The 25,982-nt window shown below is 38.9% G+C and overlaps 1 protein-coding gene across 1 annotated transcript in view; it reads right to left on the bottom strand.

The window, feature by feature from the left end:
- The window catches only part of Chst9 (carbohydrate sulfotransferase 9), a 226,718-nt gene that overhangs the window by 1,908 nt on the left and 198,828 nt on the right, over window positions 1–25,982 (bottom strand). The window lies entirely within an intron of this gene.

Raw genomic sequence — 25,982 nt, 5'->3', positions numbered from 1 at the left:
TTAAGGAGCATGTTATCTTCAAGTTCTGAGTATCCTTGAAAAATGAGACAAAACACAGATTGAAATGGATTGAAAGGTTTCTTTTTTGGGAAACATTGCATAATGCAGACAGGAGTGTGAAATAATACAACTTAAATTACATTAAGACAACATCTCTGACCATAAAGGAAGTGTAAATCAAAACATTGAGATTCTATCTCACCCAAGTTAGAAAGATCATCATCAAGAATATGAGAAATGACAGATGCTGGTAAGGATATGGGGGAAAGGAACCCTAATACATTTTTGGTGGGAATATAAATGTGTCCAAGTACACTAGAAAACAATTTGAAGATGCCTCAAAAAAGTAAACATACAACTAGTCTATAATTCATGAATTCCACTCGTGGGCATTTATCTAAAAGATTACAAACTATGATACAGTAAATCTACCTGCACAATCATGTTCATTGCATCACTATTTATCATAGCCAAAGTATGGAATCAGCCTAGATGCCCCTCAATACATGAATGGTTAAAAAAAAGTGAAATACATACCCAATGGAATTATATTCACCCATTAAGTAAACTGATATTACATAATTTGAAATTAAATGGGTAGACCTAGGAAAAAATTATATTAGGCCCAGTAACACACAAGTAAACACATATGGTGTTCTACGAAAGTGCACACAAATGTGTTGATTGAATATTGTTTTTTGCAGAGGAGAATTGAAATGGGTGCAATTACTTAGAAAAAAGAACTCATGGTCCCACAATATGAATACCAGGAACCTGGTACTTGCAAGGTATAGAAGGGAAAGTATAAACGAGGGGGTAGAAGAATTAAGAGAGGAAGGAGGGAGAATACAGTTATAAAATATGCAACGCACATTCTATGGAACTAAGAAAATGGATGGTAAGGAAAGAAGTGGGAGGTACAGAGGAAAATGAGGAAAAAGGTCACATGGATTGAGATGCATTGTACTTATAAATTGATTTGTTGATTTGCACAATTACTTAAAAAATAAAAATATATTAAAAAATCAGAGCAAGAATAATTATCAAAAGTTGATGACCAATTCAGTTTTCTAAATGCTTCCAAGAGTTGTATAGTTCCTCCTGGAAAATGTTCTATTTTTCTAAATTTCCTTATCACAATAACTTACAATGCATTCAACTGTATTCATGTGTGAACATGAGATTTTTTAGTTCTCATTCACGAAGGATGAGCTGGCCAAGTGCTCACCTCCTGACCATTCCTACATCAGGCTTGTCCTTCCTACCACCCTTGTGTTGGCTGGGAAAGTTGAGATTTACAAGGTGGCATGGTCTGATAAGGTAAAAATAATTGTAAGAATTTTGGCTTTTACTTTAGCTAAACTAAATAATAAGTATCTGAAGGGCTCTGAGCAGAGAAGTAACATCTCAGATGTAAAAAGGAAGATTGTGAGGAAGAATTGATTAAAGATAAATCAGTTTTCAGCACATTAATGAAAAGTGTATGTGTATTTGTGTGTGTGTGTGTGTGTGTGTGTGTGTGTGTGTGTGTGTGTGGTGTGGTGTGTGTGCATGTGTTGATACTGGCTAGGGCTTGAACTCAGGGCCTCAATCTCAGCTTCCTTACTATGGATAGTGCTTTTTATATTTATTTCTTTTTGGGGGTCATGGAGCTTGGACTCTTGGCCTGAGCAATGTCCCTGAGCTCTTCAGCTCAAGGCTACACCCTTAACCCTTGAGCCACAATGCCACTTCTGATTTTCTAGTGATTAATTGGAGATAAGAGTCTCACAGACTTTAGTGCCTGGGCTAGCTTTGGACTGCAATCTTCAGATCTCAGCCTACTGAGGATCTATGATTTCAGGTGTGAGCCACTGAACCTGGCTCCATGGGTAGTGTTTTATCACTTGATTCACTCTGCCAGTTCTGGCTTTTATGCTGTTTAATTGAAGATTGCATCTCTCAGATTTGTCTGACCAGTCTGACTCTGAACCACAGTCCTCAGATCTTAGCTTCCTGATTAGCTAGGATGGTAGGCCCGAGCCACGGCCTGTTATTGAAAAATAGAACAAATAAATGATGCACTTTTGAGGTAAAACATGATGCTATAAATCTAGAGGTAGAGGAAGTTGTGAAGAAAAAATCTATATTTACCATTTGTATCCACAGTACCTAGAATAGGCCATAGCCAATAGCATTTTGTGAAGTAATGAATGAGAGAATTAGGTCTTTAAGGAAAATTAGGAATTATCTAGCAAATTGAGCAAAGAAAAAGAGGAAAGAAGTCACTTCAGATTCTGTTGCCCTTTATCGGCTGAACATAAAGGTCAAGTGGGAAAAGAGACGGCTTCTTAGTGCAAGAGTACTGTTAATAACATCAAGTTGTAGAGTCTACACCAAATCTGTAGGAAATCTACATTATGGAACCATCTGTTTGAAATCTCATATTTGGAAGCATTTGTCAGCTATCTTTTCCAGAGAGCTCTAAGATGTATCTTTCAAAGCCATGTATTCTTTTTGCCTCTGATCAGTAATCTGTAAACTTTTGATCAATGTTATATACCTTGGCCCTTGGTTTGAACCACCCTAGGGTTGTGGTTAGACATGAGAAGTGCTCAGTATAGGCATAAAATAGAACAAACTGTCATGGAACTTCCAAGTTGTTCATTATCATCCACATGATCTCATCATTTGAACCCTAAAATCCAAACCAGTCAGCCTTCCACTGACTTTTTTTTGGGGGGGGAGGGGCTGTGGCCTGGCATTATCCCTGAGCTCTTTCACTCACGGCTAACACTCTATCACTTTGAACCACAGCTCTACTTCCAGATTTCTAGTGGATAAATGGAGATAACAGTCCCATGGACTTTTTCTGTCTGGACTGGCTTTGAACTATGGTACTCAGACCCCAGCCTCCTGAGTAGCTAATATTACAGGCATGAGCCACCAGTGTCCAGCTTGTCACTGAGTTTTTGTTTGAGGTAAGCCTTGGCTATCATCAAGATCAGTCCCACTTTTCTCATCTCTCAGACAACCATTGCCCAAAGTTCTAGCTCATTGTTATTTTGTGTTTTGCAAAGCTTTGACCATGTTCATTAAGATCCTATCAGCTAGCACAACTAGTTTTTCATTCTTCAGCCCTGAGAGTGAGCTCTGTAGAGAAACTTCCTCTATCCATCCTTCTAAGCTATGTTCTCTGTAATTCCAGCATCTTGATGTCTTTCCCCAGAGTGAATCACAATATGAAATCACTTTGCTTATTCATATTTACACAATCTCCTCTCACTTTACTTCCCCTCTAGAACAGAAATAGAACTATAGTACTCTTATCATCCTTGTTCTTTATAGTATGTAACACAGTGCCCAACCATACAAGATGATCAATAATCATGGAATAAGTAAATGGGGGCTTCCAGACAATAGGTTTATGACCTTGGCAAAGAAAAATAGTGTTCATCTAAAGGTCAAGGTTAGACAAATAGTTAAGTCTTGTTAAGGCACTGAAAAATCTGTGTTTAAACAAATCTTTGGCAGAAGAGAAGCAAATAAAATAGGTACACTGAGAGCTGCTAAAGTGGGTGTGGTGCACAGAGCCTTTGCTGTCTGCCAAATAAGATTGGTTCAAAGTCACTCAGCCCTGCCTTGGGGTCCCTGGCGGGGTAGAGAGGACATTGTTAGCATGCTGGATTCTAAGCCTTTACTGTGGATATAGTAAACCAGAGTGTTTGAGGTAAGACTCCTGGCTATGAATTTAAACATGCTTCCCTGTGTCCCATAGGCTAATGTTGCAATTGGGAATTACACAACAGCGACACAAAGGAAATGAACAAAATAAGGGCCAAATTCTGAAGAGTTCTCCCATGCAGGGGAGAAGAGAGAAGGGTAGACTTGAATGTAAGATAGGAATGTCACACAAATCCTCACCCAGACTAGGTAAAATATCTTTCTTTTGTTTCAATATAATTTTGTGTTATTATTAAATTGTTGTAGACTTATTTCATAAGTCACGTAATAAACACATTTTTTGGATAATGTCACCTCTATCTTTTCCTTTACCCTAGTTTTCCCCCCAAGTCCTTGCCCACAAATAGAGTAGATCATTTCCCACAGGGTATAGTAGACGACATGATTGCATTTGTTCACTCTTCCTTTCTCCCTTCCTATGCCTCTCCAAATCTTTCTTTTTTAAAAGGTTTATTTTTTAACTAACACTGATGAATTATACCTATAATCCTAGCTACTATGAGGCTAAGATCTGAGGATTGTAGTTTGAAACCAGCTTGGACAGGAAAGTCTGTGGTTTTCAGTTAAGCACCACAAAGCCTTGAGCAGAAACAACTGAAGAGAAGTGCCATGAGTTGAAACCTCAAGAATCACACAAAGAAAAATAATTTTTAATTAAATTTAAGTAGCTGTAAATAAAGCAAGTTTTAATTCAAGAAGTCAATTAATGAGGATAATGTACCCTGATCAAGGTTTTTCTTGTTTAATCCATTTTTCTTTGCTAGAAGAATACCTGTTATCCAGATGTGGTGGCAATACCCACTCATTTTCCCTACCTAACTCCATTTCCTCCCAAAGCTAGCCAAGGCTTCCTAGGATTGAGAAGCTTGGACTGCAAACCAAAACTGATGACATGTTGCCTACAATGCTTATTCATCGGTGACTTCCCAGCAGCACTGCCAGCCACAACGCTAACAATAATAACATTAACTAAATATAAGAAGAGTGAAACCTTACATCTCCATTTTCCTTGGGGTACCTCACTCTGATTGCCCCTCAGAGTTAACCTCTAAATCAGCCAGAAGCAGTTCCTTCAGAGCTCTTTTCCCATTTCTGAAATTCTACTTTCACTTTCTTCCCATCACTCACAAGATCTAAGAAATGCTTTAACAATTGGAAAGTAAAGCAGCTATTTTACACTTCAGAATGCTTCCGTCTTTAATCTTTTAAAATTCATTAGCTTTGAATGGAATATTCTTTAATGTCCTTCTTTTTATTTTTATTTTATTTTATTTATTTATTTATTTATTTATTTATTTATTTATTTATTTATTTTTTTGCCAGTCCTGGGCTTGAGCTCAGGGCCTGAGCCCTGTCCTTGGACTTTCTCAAGGCTAGAGCTCTACCACTTGCGCCTCAGCACCACTTCCGGCTTTTTTCTATGTATGTGGTACCGAGGAATCGAACCCGGGTCTTCATGCATGCTAGGCAAGCACTTTAACCACTAGGCCAAACTCCCGGCCAATGTCCTTCTTTTTGTCCCACATTTTTTTTCTGAAAGTTATTACTCAATGAGTCCTTTCCAGTCATTTGATATGTTTTATCCTTTGACATTCTGGACTGACTGTTGTAGGTAGGAATTCCTGCTTTTCCACCTCACGTTACTGTCTGCCTCTCTTGGCCACCTTCTTGCTAGATGTATTGCAGCTATCTTGACAGTTGACTCTGGCTAATACTTTCTTGCATTGTCACTCTCAGACTCCCCACCCATCCTCTTTCTCTTTCAAGGGACTTTCCAGGGAAATATGAAGATCATAGTTTGGTTTTGTTTTTTTTTTTCATGAAAACCACTCAGACATCCAGTGAGTGGTTCTATATTCTTTAGCTTCATTTACACTTGTTATGTGACTTTTTCACTGGAAAAGCTACTTAACCACAAATTAGTGGTAGGCCATCACTAGTTTTCCATATTTACCTTTAAATACCTTTGAAGAGAAGATTTTTACAAAGTTAGTTAAAAGGTATATGACAACTAATGAAAACAGGGAGTGTTCAAATAAGTGAAGTGGTAAAAACACCTGCAATCTTTGTTAAGTCATCAATCTTAAAGGTTAATTCTTGTTTGTTTTTTCTCCACCCCAAGGTCTCTGTGTCAAGTCTACTTGCACTGTAAGTTCTTTTCAGTCATCAACATATCCATGTATTGCTCTTCTTTTCTCCCATCAAATCAAGAGATCGCATCACACCTAGACTGGTGTGCTAGATAAGACATGTGCTTTCTGCCCACAGACAGCTGACGTTCATAGAGGGAAAAGCATACTAAGCAAGTAATTATGTCATTAATTAACTAATTAATAGGTTAACATAATAAGAAAGGACTTTATGCTGTGCTCTCAGGAGCTGGGATGTGAGTCATGCAGAGTGTGAAGTTCTCTGTTCAGAAATTTTGTGTTATTCTAGTTAGCTGTTTACATGACTATCTCTCTGATTTACTTTCATTAAATGTTAGTGTGCAATATGGAGAATATAATCTTTTTTTTTTTTTTTTTGCCAGTCCTGGGCTTGAGCTCGACCTGAGCACTGTCCTTGGACTTTCTCAAGGCTAGAGCTCTACCACTTGAGCCTCAGCACCACTTCCGGGTTTTTTCTATATGTGGTACTGAGGAATCGAACTTGGGTTTTCATGCATGCTAGGCAAGTACTTTAACCACTAGGCCAAACTCCCGGTCCAAGAATATAATCTTAAATAGACAGCCTATGTTTGAACTTGGTTGAAGTGGAAAGCACCCTCAATTCTGTACTTCTTGCTAACCCAGCGAGCTCATTTTGATTTTATGCTGTTGACAGGTATATTCATTTTAAGAGCTTATCTGCTGTTGAGAACATTCATTCATTAACACCTGTGTATGGATATGTTCCATACATGTACAATACACTCTAGTATACTGTGCTAGGTAAATAAGTATGAAACATGTTGACAAGGATAATGTGTGCCTCTTTCGGGAAGTCTATATTTAAGAGAATGGAGAAAAAAGAGCCACGTTATGAGAAAGCTGTGGTAATTACAGAAATGAAAGGTTGAAACCCATATTTGGGAAATGAAGAACAGATTGCTTATTTTTCATTTTTTCTGAAAAGAGTATTAGAGATAAATTTTTCAAAAAAAATAAATGCTTAAAATGAATCTAGGATGGTGGCTGGGAGGCTAATGGTTAGGATAGCGAGAAAGGGGTACCACGGTGTCTGCTATCAGTGAGAATCCACAGGGATGCGGATTCAGGTGAGTGAGGAGGTTGGAGGGGCCTGAGGCCCTAGGAAGTTTCTTCTCTTTACCACATAAATGTTAGGGGACTTTCAACAGGGCAGTGACATGTCTTTAAACTTTCATGCAAGTTGTGAGATAGTGCTGGTGTTGTATGGGTTGCACGGAAGATGACTGTGGTTGTCCACCAGCAATTCTTTGGAGAGGAACTAAGGCAATCAGGTGAGAATGAAGAAAAAGTATTACTTGGATAAATTCAGGTGAGGAATCAGATTAAATTGAAAGGAGAAAGGTGAAGAATGGCTTCCATTTCTTATGAAAAGGAATTGGGAGGCTGGGAATTTAGCCAAGTGGTAGAATGTTTGCCTAGCATGCATGAGGACCCAGATTCTATTCCTTGTACCACATACATAGGAAAATCCTGGAAGTGGTGCTGTGGCTCAAGTGGTAGACCTCTAGCCTTGAGAAAGTCCAAGGAAGTGCTCAGGTCATGAGTTCAAGCCCCAGGACGGGCAAAAAAAAATGGAATTGGGAGCAGCAGGTATTACAGTGGTGTCAATGGGTGGATGTGGGCACTCATGACCCTAGCTTTCAGATCTCTTACCTTTGGGGACCCTGTTGGAAGATACCAGGTGTGAAAGGCTGGTTATGCATGGATGGGAGCTCTTAACTGATGGAAGAAAACGAATCTTGGACGTAATGGAGTGGGGATCTGAGAGAAAATGTGTGTCACCCCAAATCATTTCCATTTCCTGTTTCAGACTTTCTTCCCTTCCTTCATGGAAACAAGAGCCATATAATGTGTGATGGTTGTTCTTAATGTACTATGTTATCTCTCATCTCTTTTGTTGTCCTTTGGTTATTCTCATATTGTAACAGTATCTTACCTTGTTATCTGGCATATTGTATATATGATTATTTGTTTGTAATAGGAAAGGGAAGGGGGGAAACAAGCTGAGGGGAGGGGATGAGGGGAGGGAAATGGAGACAAAAACATGAGAAGGGGTATCAATGTGTGTGAAGTAATGCACCTTCTATCTGGTGAATAAAACTGTAACCCTTCTCTTAAATACAATAAAAAAAAGCTTTTCCTGTTGTCTGCTTCCTTAAAAGTGTGGGGGCATCTGGAAAGCTCAATTAATCACTGCAATCAACCTAAAGATGAGATACAGAGATACTCATTTTATAGAACAAGGACCTGAAGCTCAGAGGGTTTGAGTAACTTTCCTGAATAAACACAGCTCTTGCTGATATCCAGGGGACACTTCAAACCTCCCATTTAGCTATTTGTGATTGTATTTTTCCCCTGCTCATCATATATTAAGCAACCAATTTTTTCTTAATGTCTAATAAGTGAAATGATATGTAAAACAAAAGAAACTACCCAACTGTTAGAAAAATCTGTTTTGGATCAGGTAGAAGTTGTTTGTGTCCCTGTCCTGTTACCTTCTCCCTAGGTAACCATATTAACTTACGCATTTTTGAAGCCTCCCATTTCCTGGTCTGGAGACAATAGGCATTTACTTGTAGGGTGGTTGGATTACAGGAAATGCATGCACATATTCTTGACACAAAGTATGTTAGGCTTTTTAAAAATTAAGTGTTTACTTATGGAGCAACTTCAACATGACAAGCATTTTCAATGTAAATATTAGCTGTTTTTCCTCTGCTTTTTCCCCTTTCTCCTTCCTCTTCCTTCTCTCTTACATTAAACATTCAGCTAAGTGAAGACTGGATGATAGATTTGCAGTGGTAATGAAGAAGGATGTAAGAAAATAGAAGGATGAAGACAAGTGGGAAATATAAATGGGAAAGCAAAAATAATAAAGACAATATCAGCTGGAGTGAAAACCAAGACAAAGAAAGAAGAGAAAGAAACACCATGTGGAAAGACAAATGTGCACTTGGATGAGAATAAAGACCTTAGTGAAGTTTGGTCCTCTTCAAGCCTCATTCTTCACAACAGTTCAGCCTCAGGTGCCTACTTGTTTAACATTGGCTTTGGTTCAATGTGGGAGGCATTCCTAGCTCCCTCACTTTGCTCTTGAGAGCAAAATTACCTGGAAGAGTTCTTGCCCTTGTTTTCAGGGGTGCAAGAACACAACTGTCCTGAGCTGCAGTGCCGAAGTATGCAATGCTTTTTGGGGAACATGTGTGAAATGTTACGATAATATATCCCATTCAGGGATTTCTGGTGAGGTGACATTGGAATGTCAAGGACTGATGTGTCAAGGGAACAAGGCTAGAGAGATAGTCTGTGGAAAAGAGGATTAGTGTGATCCTATAGTATGAAGACTGAAAATACTTGGGAGAAGAAAGCTATTGTGAAGCCAGGAGCACTACTGCAAGTGATATAAAATTGTTACTCTTAGGCTGGCTCAACCATGGGAAGATATTAAGAGAGAGACCTCATTTATATTTCATAGTCAGTGTTGAATGCAAGACCTTGATCTGGAGCTGATTCCAAGAAATGCTAGTACAGTGTAAGAATGTGAGCTAGAGAGGAGAAACAGGGCAAATTGTCAACAAGTTTGCACTGTGTGAGTAGGAGCTCAGTTTTCCCAAAGAATTCCTGGAGCCGATGGATGTTGACATCTGCCCCAGAGAGTTACTTCACCAAAACACTGTCAGCCATAGTTAAAGGTTTCTGGGAGGAGAGGTCTGATCACTCTGGCTACTCTCCAGACAGGCAGGTACCTGCACCCAGGTGGAGCTATAGTGTGGACAGATAGTTGCATGGCTGGCTAGAGTGCAAGGAAGTAGTAAAAGATCAAGGAGTAAGGGAAGGCAGAGCCAGAACAGTTGGAGAAAAGCAATGAATGTTTCTGATCCTTTGCTCTGTCTGTCCTTGTCTTTGTCCCTGTCCCTGTCCCTGTCTCTGTCTCTGTCTCTGTCTCTGTCTCTGTCTCCATCTCCCTGTCACCTTCCCCCATCTCTTTTGATCATCGGGCCTGGACACTTTTTGGGTAAATTATTGGAGATGAGTCTCACAGACTTTCTTGCCTGGGATGGCATCAAATCATCATCCTCAGATCTCAACCACCTGAGTACTCAGGATTATAGGTGTGAACCACCACCATGCAGCTCATTTTAAAAGGGGGACTCCCGGCCGGGAATTTGGCCTTGTGGTTAAAGTGCTTGCCTAGCAAGCACGAAGACCCGGGTTCGATTCCTTGGTACCACATATATAGAAAAAGCCGGAAGTGGTGCTGAGGCTCAAGTGGTAGAGTTCTATCCTTGAGAAAGTCCAAGGACAGTGCTCAGGCCCTGAGCTCAAGCCCAGCACTGGCAAAAAAAAAGGGGTTGACTCCCAATCACAATACTTAGACATGTTAAAATAGAAAGGATGGTACCAAAATTAAAAAAAAAAAATGGTGACAAGGCCAGGGAGTTTGGCCCAGTGGTAGAGTGCTTGCCTAGCATGCACAAAGACCTGGGTTTGATTCCTCAGTGCCATATACATAGAAAAAGTCAGAAATGGTGCTGTGGCTCAAGTGGTAGAGCTCTAGCCTTGAGAAAGCCCAAGCACAGCCCTCAGGCTCTAAGTTGAAAGCCCTAGGACTGGCAAAAATAAATGGTGACAAAAGAGGGAAAACAGAGGAGAAAAATCCACAAAAAGTAAAATAAAAAAACCTCTTGTTTCCATTTCTTGGAGTTCATTTCAATAAGGATAATGTTACATGATCATATGTACATAGCTATTGAACCCTTGTGATCCTCCCTTAAGAATATCCTCCTTTAGTTTTACTGTCTGAATATTCAGAGTCGTGCTTAATTTATCATTTCCAAGTGTATTTTTGTCTTTTATTATCCACTGGGTTAGGGAGAAGAAGGGGAAGCACATAAATGGTAGGACAAAAGGTGCACTAAATCAGCAGTGATGTTCACTAGACATTATACTATACTGAAATTTATCTATACGGGGGCAGGGGCCCTAGGGGAAAAAACTGGGAGAAAATTAGTGAAGACGTGACACTGTTCAAAAAGAAATGTCCTCATTACCTGTCTTATATAACTGTAAAGTACATTACTTTTACAATAAAAATTTTATTAAAAAAGGAATAATGGTACTGCTTGAGAATCAGGATCTTAAACACTCTTGTCTTCCCCCATAGAAAGAGATTCTAATTCTGTCACTCCATAGTCACTCTTTCTTTGGGAGTCTCCATTGTGTGTTTGTCCATACACATAAAATAAGGCTTAGAAGCAGCCATTCTAAGATCTAGCATCAATTTTGGATAGGAGGCTTCTGTGGGCCATTTTGCTAGAAGTTATGCTACTATCCTCATCTTTCTGATTCTGATACTCTGGTGGCAGGAAAAAGAGAAATACATTGAGAATGAATTATCCAAATTCAATTATAAAGTACATAGTGCAGTGTCTGACATATTTTGTCTGTTATATAGTAGATTTCCCTCAAATGAAAATGCATCGTATCAGCCTTCTTTTCTGATTTTCCCTCAAAATAGGGCACATCATCCATCATGCTGTATCCTCAGCCTCAGAATGAAATGACCATGGCAACAGACCTCATGCATATTACCTGTCTGAGGAGAAAAAGAATATTCAATTTAGGGCAGGTGGGCATTTCACCTAATGGCAGTTTATCTGCAGTCCACTGGTATCGGATGAGGTAGACCTGAGCATGGTAGGGTGGAGAGTGAGTCACTAGTCAAATTAGTTGGCTCATCTCCCCTACATATTTTAGATGGAAAAATACGTAAAATTCTTGGGAAGACATCCCCCAAATTAGCCAAGTTCAGAGAACTTGGGAGAGAACACAAATTCAGCAACCATACATGTCACCTGCTAAGTCTAAAGTCACTCAAGCTCTGGGAACAACAATGCCAAGTGTGAGTGGCAGGTCACTACAGGAATATATTCCATGGGTCTCATTGCATTAAGCCTCTCTAGGCATGGGTCAGATTTTCCTGTGTCAGCATCTCTGAGTGACACACAGGCCCCTCTTTCTTATGTCACCTCTGTGTACTTGACAACCCAGCTTTATGCAAGGCAGCTTCCCCAGCCCTCAGCTCACACGTTGATGCTACTATAGGTCCCGTGGGCTTTCCACCAGGAGCAGAGGTTCCCATAGAAAAAGATGCTAATATGAGATTTCTGGGAACTTATATAAGACAGATTCTTACCAGAATGTCAAACTGAGGAAGTAAGAAGGGGGAAGAATATGACACGAACCAGTAGCAAGACAGGAAAGAGAGGCAAGAGAGACGTCACGAGGAGAATTAATGCATTGAAACAACAAGAGGGGTGAATGAGTATTTGCAAGGACTTATTCATTCATGCATTCAGAAAGAATATTATTTCATTAATTTTAAATTTTGGCACTCTTGAAGGATTTCCAGCATGATTCTTTGCTGAAGCACTTGTACCTGATGATTCAAGGAGTCAGTCTAATGGCTACCAGAAGCAGCCATATGCATGGATGTGGTCTGTCTTTCTGTTAATTCTTTCCCTGCCAAGGGTAGCTATGAATGTCACTGAGTCTGATCTCTTGGCCTTATGGTGAGAGTCTGCACAACTTCCTTCCTTAGAACCAGTTGCAGAATGACCTCTTCCTTAGCCAGGAGTCTCACAGAGGATGGCCTGCCACCTGCAGTCCAGACTCAGTAAGTGCAGCAGGGAACTGGCTGACAGTGGGAGATTCAGCACCAGGCTAGCCTTTTCTGTTACTTCCTTTAAGCAGACTTCACAGTCCAGAAGTAGCATATACCTAGGGGACCATTTCTCTCCTCACTACTTGCCTGCTATTGATAATTTGTCAATATCCAAAGCTCTATTAACTGTTGGAGCAGCAGAGCATTTGTGTGGTGCCATAGTGGCCAGAGCTGACATCTATCCCAATTCACATTTATTTTGAGATACTGGTGGTCAGGATTCTACCTGACCTATTTCTAGAGACACGAGTGTCATAAATCAAGCAAACAGCTAGGCATGGTGGCTCACACCTGTAATCCTAGCTACTCAGGAGACTGAGATCTGAGGATCACGGTTCAAAGCCAGCCCGAGCACTAAAGACCATGAGACTCTTATCTCCAATTAGCCACTAGAAAACTGGAAGTGGCACTAAAGCTCAAAGTGGTAGGTAGCATTGAGCTGAAGAGCTCAGGGGCAACACATGGGTGTTGAAGAGCTCTAGGACAATACCAGGCCCAGAGTCCAACACCATGATATATATATATATATATATATATATATATATATGTATATATATATATATATATATATAGAAACATAATTCTCCTAATGTGCTGCAAACCTTGGGTCTTCCAATTCTGTGATCTCCTTGGAAGAAACAAATATATCTCAGCATCTTTACTCACAAAACACATCATAGTTTATTAGCTCTATCTACTCTGCACACAGAATAGATAAATTGTCCACATAGGGGTAAAGGAAATCTCAGACTCCATTTAGGAAGTTTCCTGGAAACTTTACTGTAATTGTAGGCAACTAGTAGTTAACTGGTCTACAGCCATTATGGTAACATGAGGAAGGTATATGAATTTGAAAACTACTCATCTGTAAAAACCAAAAAATGTCATGGAACCTTTGGATTTGTTGGCCAGGTAAGTGGATGGGCATCCACATGCCTCCTCTGTAACTCCTGATCCCTCCTGAGGGAAGAGAAAGGAACATCTATCAACCAGAATGCCATACTTCTATCTGTGCTGATCACTTCTAGGCTTCACTGTCTATAAAGCCAGATCCTGAATGAAGCCATAGGAAAGGGTGTGTGGTGAGAGTGGTTCTAGATAATAGCAGTTCTTCATGCCACAACACACATTGGACATCTGTACTTACAAGATGTTCCCTCGTGGTTGGATCCACCCTCTATGCTGAGCTGCCTTGACATGGTCAAGTGCACCATTGAGAATTGTGGTTGTCTTTTTTCAATTTACAAGATGTATGTGACAGGTGCCAAGAGCTGATACTGTGTCAAAAAATGTCAACTGTATTCACATGGCTGACACACAGGGCTTTTAGATCTGTGCTGGAAGCTAGTCCCTCATCAACTTTGCTTCTTTTTCCATGGAATTTGTGATCATGTATTGTGATTAATCTACTCCCTATATTTATGGCATCTTTATCTCCTTTTCTGCTTCCATGTTACTGACAGAAATGTATGTACAAGACAAGGGGGTTATAGCATGAACCGTTTTCACGCTACCTGTGTTGGTCTTTTTGAGAACAGTTTTTAAGTTATCTTGATAGTTCAGCATCTACAAATCATGGAGAATATGTGATCATGTGTGGGCATGGGATACTGTGTGCTGGCCTGAGGATGAAGGGAGGGCAGTTGATGGGATTTTGAAAGCCCTGATAACCTCCTAGGGCCTAGAGAACCTGTTCCCTATGGCTTTGGATCATCAAGACACTAGTTTTGTAATGCGGTCTCCATGGTGACTTACACATATGTTTCCTTTGGTAAATAGGAATGCACTAATGCAAATTCCCCATTTTCATCATTAGGATGGTCTTCACTGACAATGCTAATATTCTGTCCCCCACTTCTTTTTTTGTAAGGCACTGGAGTTTGAACACTCGTCCTTGTCTTTCTAGGCTGGTGCTGTCCCAGTGAGCCATGCTTCCAGCCCTATGTTCCAAGGGTTACTTTTGGGACTCTCTCTGTTTTAGATCCCTCCCCATCCCATCCCTATCTTCAAGTTCTAAGCTCCATTTTTAACAGACTGATTTCTCGGTGGATCTCTTACTCCATAGCAATTATCTCCAAGACCTCTGGATTTATTCTGCCCACTAATCACTTTCTCTTATCTTCATCCAGGCCATTTTCTCTTTGTTATCTTCCTTAGGTGTTTCCAGTCTGCTGCCTATGCAAATGAGGAGGGGAATCTTCGGGCTGCACTGGGTCACAGACCAACTTGTAAAGAGCCCTGGGAGCCTGGGCTGTGAGATACAGATGCCATATTCCTACCAGCCCATGGGCTTGTGTGATTGGAAAGGGACAGCTCTGAAGATGAGGCATAGAATTTCACCCCAATTGTGCTTTTATACACAAACATCAACCATTTTTAACTCAGTCCTTTTCTACCAACTCAGCCTCACTGGAAGCTAATGATGTCCACCTAATGAAGCATGGAAAGTAAATTGAATAAATACACACGGTTTAACATGTATACTCATAAATATGGCTTTTAACCATGACTTTTATATTTCTGCCAAGAGCACCATGTTTATACAGTGACCATAGGGCCTTACTCTCATTCTTGTCTTAACCTACTCATCTCTTTCTTATCTTCAAACTGTATTTCTCTTCCAAAATGTTTATCGTACTATCAATATTTATGCAGACAAGTCTTTCTCCTCATGTCTTGAGTATTATCCAAGCTGGCAGAATTGATTAAAATCCACATTAATTCTTGAAGTTGTATTGAACACCTAATAGGTACACTGTCTATGATGTTGAGGCTGGGAGGCAGGGGAGAAGTGTGATGAGAAGCTTGAACAAGGCTTATGTTATGTAGTAATGGAAGATAAAAAGAATAAACAATATGAACAAGAAAATTTGAATGGGGAAATATATGCAAATACTAAAACAGTCATAGTATCCAGTGGAACAGAGGGAGAGTGGGAGGAGGTTACATTAAGTAGATGTCTAGGGACGATGTATCCCTGAATTGAGCTCTGGATGATAAGAACAGCAAGATCTGGAAACAGAGCACTTTAGGCCCAGGAACATGTAGGCCCTTGTATGAGAAAGAGCTTGTGGGGAGCAAACTCATGCAGTTTCCTGTGGATGATAATGGCCCACTAAGGCAAAATGCAACCAACAAAAAGGAAGACTGGATTCCATCTTGTAGTACTAACAGATCAGATGAATACTGGATTCTAAGAGATTTGATACAAGCATTGACATTTATATTTTTAAAGCTCACTTGGTTGCCCAAGTGACAAACAGATTCACAATAGCAGGAGTGGAAGAAGGAGGTAAAAAAGGATTGGCAGAGCATATAGAGCACAAGGAAAATGCACATGGAATGCACAGGGAAACAACCATATCCATGTTCTTGTGGAAATTTTCAACCTCCCCAATTTCAGGGCTACCATAATTGTATTTTTTTCTGACTCTGATCTGAGTAACTTTGGTTTTCACAGCCGTCTTACCCCCAGATTCTTCTGTGACTACTATGCTTTTTCAATGTGCATATTTTGTTACTTGCTGATTTTATACATAATTTATACAACTATAACTCAGAGTTAACAAGCAATCAAGTCATAACAATATTCTGAACAATATTCCCAACTAGTCTGCCAAGATGGAAATCCCAGTAGAACAGGTCTGATTTTAAGACTCTTGAACCCTGTAGTATTTGGCACAACTCTCATCATACATATGCTGAAACTGCTTATTGATTGTTAGAAAGCATGCATCACTGATATTTGTCTCTTCTGTATTTCTCTTGTATGGGGAAGGATGATTATCTGCCAATACTCATTGTCTTGTTGAAGTAATATGCAAGGCATTAATCATCTCTGAGATAACCAGATGAGGCTTTATCGTAATCTCTTTCTATTATGCTGAGATAATTTCACTTGCTTTGCAGTTTATGAGGCAATAAGTGGCTCCCATCTGTTGATGAACATATTTCTAAGAGTCATTTAGTCTTGAGTATGGAATACTTGAGGGGAAGTTAAATTGTAACTTTTTTATATTAACTGTCATCTTGGTAACAGAATCAAAATTGGAAGCATGTGTTCAATTCTGGTCTTTCATTTTCAAAGCTTTAGGTCAGGCAAGTAATTAATTGCATTTGTTTATAAAGTAGATTATGCCTAATAAAATCTATTTTGTTTATGGTCACATTGTAGTTAATCCCTAGCCTTAGAAAATGGGAGAAGTCCTATTGGCCAATCATTCTACATGGTAAATTACATTAATCCATATTCACAGAACATTGCCTTTAATTGAATTATCCAGTAATCACATGATGAAAATATTCTCTTTTAATACACTTTGAGCAAGGCATACCAGTGATGAAACAGTGAAGAATGTTGTTTATTCAATGTTTGTTTGATGATTGACCGCAGAATGTAACCTAACACTTCTGTGGATAACTTTTTCCACATTAAAGCTAATAAGGACAAGGTAGCTTTTATAGGGCATTTCCTGGTACGTTGAGTTTTCACTGTTTGTGGGTATTTCTTGTCCTTCCCAAACATTTGGTTTTAAATAAGTGCTACCTTGTAAAAGTAAGGCTTAAATCAAATTGGTTTCATTTTATGCATGATAAAAGGGACAACTGTGATCACTTTCTCTCTGAAACCAGAAGAAGAATCCTCAGGGTGTTTTCCTATACTTTTAGCATTCTGATGAGCTCTGAGAGGCAACTCCTCAGCAAAGTGCAGACACACACAAGGGAGGCCCATGGACAGATATAACAGACACATGGGTCCTCCCTAAGAGCTGCAGATCTTATAGGTAACTCAGAATTGGGCTGTTGTGGATGATCACACCTTCTTAAAACACAACTTGCTTATGTCAATCAGCAACTTTGATTCAAAAATTGATGACTCATCCTCAAATGTCTTTCATGTACCTGTAGATGAGAGTGAGTTACTCATTAGAATTAACAAAGGAATCATTGGAGATTGAATGCATTCACTTCTCTGTCATGAGAAAAGCAAAGAAAAACATGGGTGCGATGGCTTAAATGTAGACTAAGTACGGAATTTGAGAATGTATATTTAGACATGGTGACAAACTGGTTCTGGGGCACATGGGGCCATAGCTTCACAGTAAGAAGTGAAGTGAATGGAAGATAGTGGTGTTTGAGTTAGGGAATCCTGAAGGGTCTCTGGTTCCTGGATTCCTAGACTTCAGCTATTGTGATTTGTTGTTACATATTGATAGAAAGATCCCAGGTAATGGCGATCACATTATTATTATGGATGCTAATACTGTTATGAGTATTAATATTAATACCCTTGTTATTACTGCTAATATGTTTCCTAAGCTGAAAGTTTTCAGCTACTTAATAAGTAGAGAGGTGAATGATTCGAAAAATTCAAAAAATAAGAAGAGAAAGAAGAGAAACAGATAGAACAAACCATTATTTGTGGGATAGATTTCAGATAGATTAGCTAATATACCTGAAGTGCTGTGAGGGTTTTTAGTACATGGTACATTAACCATTTTCAACCCTTATTTTAGTAGAGGCTGCCTTTTCAACACATACTTTCTACACCTTTTATTTTCTTATAGTAGTACATATTTACTGTACTTACTCCTAACAGTAAGAAACTTCTAAGAGAGTCGTTGTCGTCTTCTTCTTCTTCTTCCTCTTCTTCCTCTTCTTCCTCTTCCTCTTCTTCCTCTTCCTCTTCCTCTTCCTCTTCCTCTTCCTCTTCCTCTTCCTCTTCCTCTTCCTCTTCTTCTTCTTCTTCCTCTTCTTCTTCTTCTTCTTCTTCTTCTTCTTCTTCTTCTTCTTCTTCTTCTTCTTCTTCTTCTTCTTCTTCTTCTTCTTCTTCTTCTTCGTGGGTCATGGACCTTGAACTCTGAGCCTGGGCATTCACTGTCTGAGCTCAAGGCTGTCACCCTATTCCTGGAACTGCAGCTCCACTTCCCATTTTCTATTGATTAATTGGAGTCTCATGGACTTTAGTGCCAGAGCTGGCTTTGAACTGGGATCCTCAGATCTCAACTTCCTGAGTAGCTAGTATTACAGACATGAGCCACCATACTAGTCCTAAGCAAGTTTTTAAAAGTAAAATGTTCTGAAAAAAAAAAAAGATTGAGTGAGCATCTCCTGGTGGGTGAGAATCAGGGTTCCCTGCATCTCACATCGGCAAGCTCTCTGTCTGAGGTCCGCTGAGCAAAATTGCCAGTGGGCACCAGATTATTCCAAAGTATATATGTATTTTAGAGTTTAATCAGTTTCCAGGTGACAAAATTCTTTCTCTTAGACCAGATTTCCTTTCTCTTTTAAATTAAAAAGTAATTTAATGCTCAACAGGGTCCCCAGAGTAAGTTTCATACTCACCTTGATTGTCAAAACACTTTGGAGAAGAAATGTACTGCCAAGTGACCTAACCAAATGCTTCAATGCTATTGTCAAAATTGGGGTGCTGATGAGAGTGATCATAATTGGAGTCATTTAATTAACTAAACTCACAGAATCAGTAGCACATTGTTTAGCATAATGGGTTTCAGACAGGGCTTTGAAATTATCTAGATCTTGATAAAATCTATAAGTATAGGTACTCAGGGCTATACAGAGAATCATGGCTGCAACCCAGGCTGCAGAGTTGAATCACTATGTTTCATTCATGCAAGTGGCAATTTACCACTTTCATGATTACTGGTGGGCTACTAAACTTTAATACACTTGAATTCATTTATTAGTAATCTGCCTCACAGGGTTATGGTTGTGAAATGTGGATGTGAAATTTTATTTAATCTTTAGCATCACATGTATACATCAAGCATTTAACAGTAATACTATTATTATTGTTATTTACTTGGTGCTAATCATAGAAACTCAATCATGAATTTCTATGTGTATATGAATGGGGATTAAAGTGCTGATGCTCAGAGGGTTGTTGTGACAAATAAAGGATGTTGATAATTGAATGAACAATACAACCATTGGCTATAATTGTTTAGAAGCATGCTGAGTACTCTGGTGACAAGTATCAGTCTATTTGATTGCTAGTAGTTGCCACTGTATTTATTAGAGTAACTACTTTCTTGTTGATGTTTGTGTTTGGAAACACATATGGGCCACCACTACACACTCTCCTTGTCTTGTCATTCTAAATATAATTGTACAGCAATTCTACACAAAATTTTAACTGCCTTGGTTTCTGTGTGGAGAGGGAAGCTTTTGACATTTCTACCTTATTATTTCTTAGGTATGGATCCATTTGACCTTCAGTGAACAGCATTTAAAAATAAATCCTCCTTTGTTAGCCATCACTGACACTTTTTGTTTTGATACAGTCTTACTTTGAAACATTTTGGAAAGTTGTCTTTAAGTAGTTGTATAAAGGAGATGATGTTTAACAAAGCAGATAATTTCAATATCAAAATTTAGACTCTATTACAGAGCTATAATTATCAAAACAGCGTGGTACTGGCACAAGAACAGGCCTGAACACCAATGGAATAGAACTGAGGACCCAGATATTAAACCCCAGACCTATGGCCACCTAATCTTTGACAAGGGAACCAAAAAAAAAATAGAATGGAAGAAAGATAGCCTCTTCAACAAGTGGAGCTAGCAGACCTCGTTAAGCACCTGCAGAAAATTAAATTTGGATCCTTCGTTGTCACCCTGAACTAGAATTAACTACAAATGGATCAAAGACCTGGAGGTAAAAGCTGACACACTGAAAACTTTACAAGAAGAAATAGGAGATACACTAGGCCTCCTTGGCACAGGTCAAAACTTTCTTAATAAGGACGAAGAATCACAACAAATCAGAGAAAGGCGGATAAATGGGACTGCATTAAACTGCAGAGCTTTTGTAAGGCAAAGGACATAGCTAGTAAATTAATTAGGAAGCCTACAGAATGGGACAAGATCTTCACCAACCATACAATGGACAAAGGCCTCATATCTAAAATATATCAACAGCTCAAAAAATTGAATCACTCCAAAACTAAACTCCAAAGAAACAACCATCCCATTAAAAGATGGGCCAAAGACTTAAAGAGAGTCTTCTCTGAAGAAGAAACAAAAATGGCCTATAGACACATGAAGAAATGTTCAACAGCTCTTGTCATAAAAGAAATGCAAATCAAAACAACTCTAAGATTCCACCCCACTCCAGAAAGAATGGCCATGATCAAGAAATCTAATGACAACAGATGCTTAATGTACTATGTCATCTCTCATCTCCTTTGTTGTCTCTTGGTTATCTCATATTGTTACAGTATCTCACTTTGTTATCTGATATATTGGATATATTTGTATTTGGTTATTTGAAATTGGATAGGGAAGGGGGAAAAACAAGATGTGGGGTGGGGGTGGGGGGATGGGAAATGGGGACCAAGACATGAGAAAGGGTATCAATGTATGTGAATTAATGCTTCTTCTATCTGGCAAATATCATGTAACCCTTCTATTAATTACAATAAAAATATATGAAAAAAAGAATGGGCAGGATCAAGAAACCTGATAACAACAGATGCTGGAGTGGATGTGGCCAGGAGGGATCACTACTACACTGTTGGTGGGAGTGAAAACTTGTTCAACCACTATGGAAAGCAGTATGGCAGTTCCTCAAAAGACTAAACATAGCGCTTCCCTATGACCCAGAAATTCTACTACTAGGCATTTACGCAATTGTCCAGAAACAAGGACATACTAAATCCACTAGCACAACAATGTTCATTGCAGCATTATTTACCATAGCAAAGATATGGAACCAACCCAGATGTCCCTCAGTTGATGAGTGGACCAACAAGATGTGGTATTTGTACAGAATGGAATTCTATGCTGCTGTCAGAAAGAATGACATTGCCCCATTTGTTAGGAAATGGAAAGACTTAGAAAAAATCATATTAAGGAAGCCAGACTCAAAGGAACATAGGCTCAATGGTTTCCCTCATTTGTCATAATCAGTAGAAACCTTGGGCTCTCCTAGCAGAGATTTGCAATAGAGCAAAACCTTGATACATAAGGCCATATAGTATGATACTAAATGAAAGGACCTCTAGGATATAGAAACAAAAGCCATATAATCAGTGATTGTTGTCCTTAATGTACTATGTTATCTCTCATCTCTTTTGCTGTCCCTTGGTTATCTCATATTGTTACAGTATCTCACTTTGTTATCTGATATATTGGATATATTTGTATTTGGTTATTTGAAATTGGATAGGGAAGGGTGAAAACAGGATGAGTGGTGGGGGCTGGGGGACCAAGACATGAGAAAGGGATCAATGTATGTGAAGTAATGCACCTTCTCTCTGGAAAATATTATGTAACCCTTCCATTAATTACAATAAAAATATATGGAAAAAAATAAAGAAGCAGCAGGAAACATCCAAATTAAGCAAAAAGTAGTAGTTAGATCGGTTATGGCAGTACATGCTTATAATCTCAGCACTTGAATGTTGAGGTAGGATGATAAAAAAAAAACAAAACAGATAGTAAATACAACGATCATTATCACTCCTTTCAAAATTCTTATCCACCCAGCCTACCCATACCTATTCCTTCCCTCACTCTTAATTTTCTAGGATATACATTGGATTTCTGACTTCATTCTATTCCCCTTCTTTCTCTTCCTCATTTTTCTAACCCTCACCTCTTGACCCCACCTCACCTTTTCAAGTACCTATTTTCTAGTATTTATTTTGTTGAACTTTGGCTTTGCCTTTCTAAAGAATAATACTATTTGATTTCTCCCTTCAATATACTATATTAGCTAATACATTTGTATATACTTACACAACGTCCAACATATGTACTTATAAGATAACTGTAGGTTCAGCCTATGAAAGGAAACATGCAAACTTGATCTCTAAGGACCTACCTCTTACTTCATTTAATTTTTTTCAGTTTTTTCCATTTCTGTAAAATTATACAGAGTCATTCTTTCTAATGGATGAGTAAAATTTGTTCCTTGAATGAATTTTCTTAATACACTCAAGAAAATATTTTTTCCTGTAATTTTTTTTGGCAGTCCTGGGCTTGGGCTCAGGGCCTGAGCACTGTCCTTGGGCTTTCTCAAGGCTAGAGCTCTACCACTTGAGCCACAGCATCACTTTTGGCTTTTTTCTATGTATGTGGTATTGAAGAATAGAATCCCGGTCTTCGTGCATGCTAGGCAAGCACTCTACCACTAGGCCAAACTCCCAGTCCTTTTACTGTAATTTTTAAATTGTATTTTATTGTCAGGGTAACATATAGCGACTTTACATAACATTTGTCAGATAGTGGTTACATTACTTCTTTTTTGAATATATTATTATTGTAATTAATGGAAGGGTTACATTATATTCACCAGATAGAAGGTGCATTACTTCACGTACATGTCTTGGTCCCCATTTCCCTCCCCCCACTCCCGCTCCTCATCTTGTTTTCTTCCCTTCCCTATCTGACTTCAAATAACCAAATATGCATATATATAATATATCAGATAACCAGGTGAGATAATGTAACAATATGAGATAACTAAGGGATAGCAAATGAGATGAGAGATAACATAGTACATTAAAGACAATAATCACTCATTATATGGCTTTTGTTTCTGTATCCTGAACACTGATACCTTCTCATATTCTTCTTCCACTTTCCTTCCTTCTCACCTCTTCCATATCATGTTGCTTTTCCCCTTCTCTTCCCTATTTTAAATACAATATACCAGGTTCCCTTCATTTCTGAGGGGACACTGGGCTCATTCCCTATCTTGACTATGATGAACAGTGGTGTAATGAATGAGATTGCATTGATGGCTTTACTATATCCTGCTTTGTCATCTTGAGAAATGCCCAGGAGGGGAATTGCTAGATCCGAGGGTAGTTCTACATTTAATTTTATTTAGGACCCTCCATACTGATTTTCCAAGTGGTTGACCAAGTGGGTTCACATCCCATCAACAGTGTATTAGTGATCCCTCTGGGTCATATCCTAGCCAGTGTCTGTTATTGTTTATTTTCTTGATAATGATCATTCTAACTGGGCTTAGTGTTGTTTTAAGCTACCTTTCCTTTATGGCCAGAGATGTTGATCATTTTTTCATGTGTTTATTGTATATTTTTAGTTCTTCTGAGAAGGCTCTTTTTAGCTCATTATCCCATTTATTAATTGGGTTGTTGATTCTTTGAGAGTTTAAAATGTTAAATTCTCTGTATATTCTAGATATCAAGCCATTGATGTATAGCTGTAAAAAAAACTCTTCTCCTATTCTGTGTAGGCTGTCTTTTTTATTAAAGAATTTATTAACATTGATTTTTCCAACATATTTAAAATGTCATGTTTAACAAACAAGTATTCAAGAAAAGAATCTCTATATCCAATCATTGGCACTTAGGTTTTAGAACATAATTAAAATTAAGCTGAGGGTTTGTATGTCATGGATATATATTAATCTATATACTAAAACATTATAACTTTTGGATATGTCCCTTGTCATGCAGAAACTTTTTGCCAGTCCTGGGCCTTGAACTCAGGGCCCGAGCACTCTTCTTGGGCCTCCTTAAAGCTAGAGTTCTACCACTTGAGCGATAGCACCACTTTCAGCTTTTTTTTCTATGTATGTGGTACTGAGGAATTGAATCTGGGTCTTTGTGCATGCTAGGCAAGCATTCTTCCACTAGGTCAAACTCCCATCCAGAAACTTTTTAGTTTGATGCTATCCCATCTGTCTGCTTTTCTTGGATTAAGTATGTTTATGGATCTTTTACTCAGAAAGTTTTTTCTGTGCCAAGGAGTCATAACATTTCTTCTATTCTTTCCTTAATTGTTTTATGGTTTCAGGTCTTACATTGAGGCCTTTGATCCATTTGGAAACATAAAAGGCCTCAAATCACAAAAGCAATTTTTGGCAGAAAAAGAAGTACTGGAGGTAAAAAAAATACTAAGCTTCAAATTCTACAACAGTGATATAGTTATTAATATATCTTAGTACTGGCACAAAATACAGGCCCGAGGACCAATGGAACAATAGAAGACCTAGAAATAAACCTACAAATCTATATCCATCTAACATTTGATCGGGAAGCCAAAAACCTAAGCTAGTACGTAGCCTGCTCAACAAATAATGCTGGGAAAGCCAGATATTCACATCTAGCAAACAGAAACTGGATCCCTTTCTATTGCCTTACACCGGCATCAATCAAATTGCATCATAGACCTTAATGTAAGACCTTAAACATTTTTGAAAAGGAATACAAATTGGATAGCTTTTGATAAGTGTAGCTGCCATTTCTATACTTTCAAGGGAACTAAAGGTCTATGGGATATTCACCACCTCTGAGAGTTCTGAGGCCACAAAGGAAAAGTAACTTGGAGTCAAAATTGGCTCCCTGAGTTCATGGTTATTTTGATAAGAATACTGCAAGATAATGCAGTCCTACTTTACTTTTAGAAGTTGTTCATGCTCCATTGGAAAGGCAATCATGAATGGCTTTGGCATGATCTCATTCGTAAAAGAATTCAGTCAATCTTGACCCAAGCCGACTTTTAAATGTTACTCAGGCAATATAGGATGTGGCTACAAAATAAACTAAATGCATGGCTTTTCATCTTCTAACTACTGGCTTCTTGTCTGGAGAGGCTATGTGGGTAGTCATTACCCACCCCTCTGCTTTTGGTTTAAATTTCTTAAGAAGGGCCAAGGACATCTTGGTCTTGCATTGATGCATCAATGACAGATCAAATTTGAGCCCAGAAGAGTACAGGGACTACACCATAGTTCTTCTAGTTAATTGTGGAATTATTAGAGGAATAATTTAATGAGGAAAAGAATTCACATTTGACCAGCAATTGGTGGAGTCCTTGGGATATACAGGGTTTAACTCCAGAAGCAAAGATGGTACAAACATGACTCTTATCTCTTCCCTATCCCCTCTTCCTTTTGTGCCAGTCCTGGGGCTTGAATTCAGTGTCTTTGAACTGTTCTTGAACTTTTATTGTAGTCTATTTCTCTACCACTTTGAACCACAGTGCCATTTCCAGCTTGTCAGTAGTTATTTTTTTTTGCCAGTCCTGGGCTTGAGCTCAGGGCCTGAGCCCTGTCCTTGGACTTTCTCAAGGCTAGAGCTCTACCACTTGAGCCTCAGCACCACTTCTGGCTTTTTTCTATACATGTGGTACCGAGGAATCGAACCTGGGTCGTCGTGCATGCTAGGCAAGCACTTTAACCACTAGGCCAAACTTCTGGCCCGTCAGTAGTTATTTTGAGATAAGAATCTAACAGTCTTTTCTGTCTCAGCTGGCTTTGAACTGTGGTCCTTAAATCTCAGCCTCCTGAGTAAGCAGGATTACAGGTGTGAGCCACTGATATCTGTCTTTATTTTACCCCTTAC

This window comes from Megascapheus bottae, chromosome 19 (genome assembly GCF_031878675.1).
Source record: "Megascapheus bottae isolate mThoBot1 chromosome 19, mThoBot2.hap1, whole genome shotgun sequence".
In the NCBI taxonomy this organism is placed as follows: Eukaryota; Metazoa; Chordata; class Mammalia; order Rodentia; family Geomyidae; genus Megascapheus; species Megascapheus bottae.
This window is presented reverse-complemented; position numbering and strand designations above follow the sequence as displayed.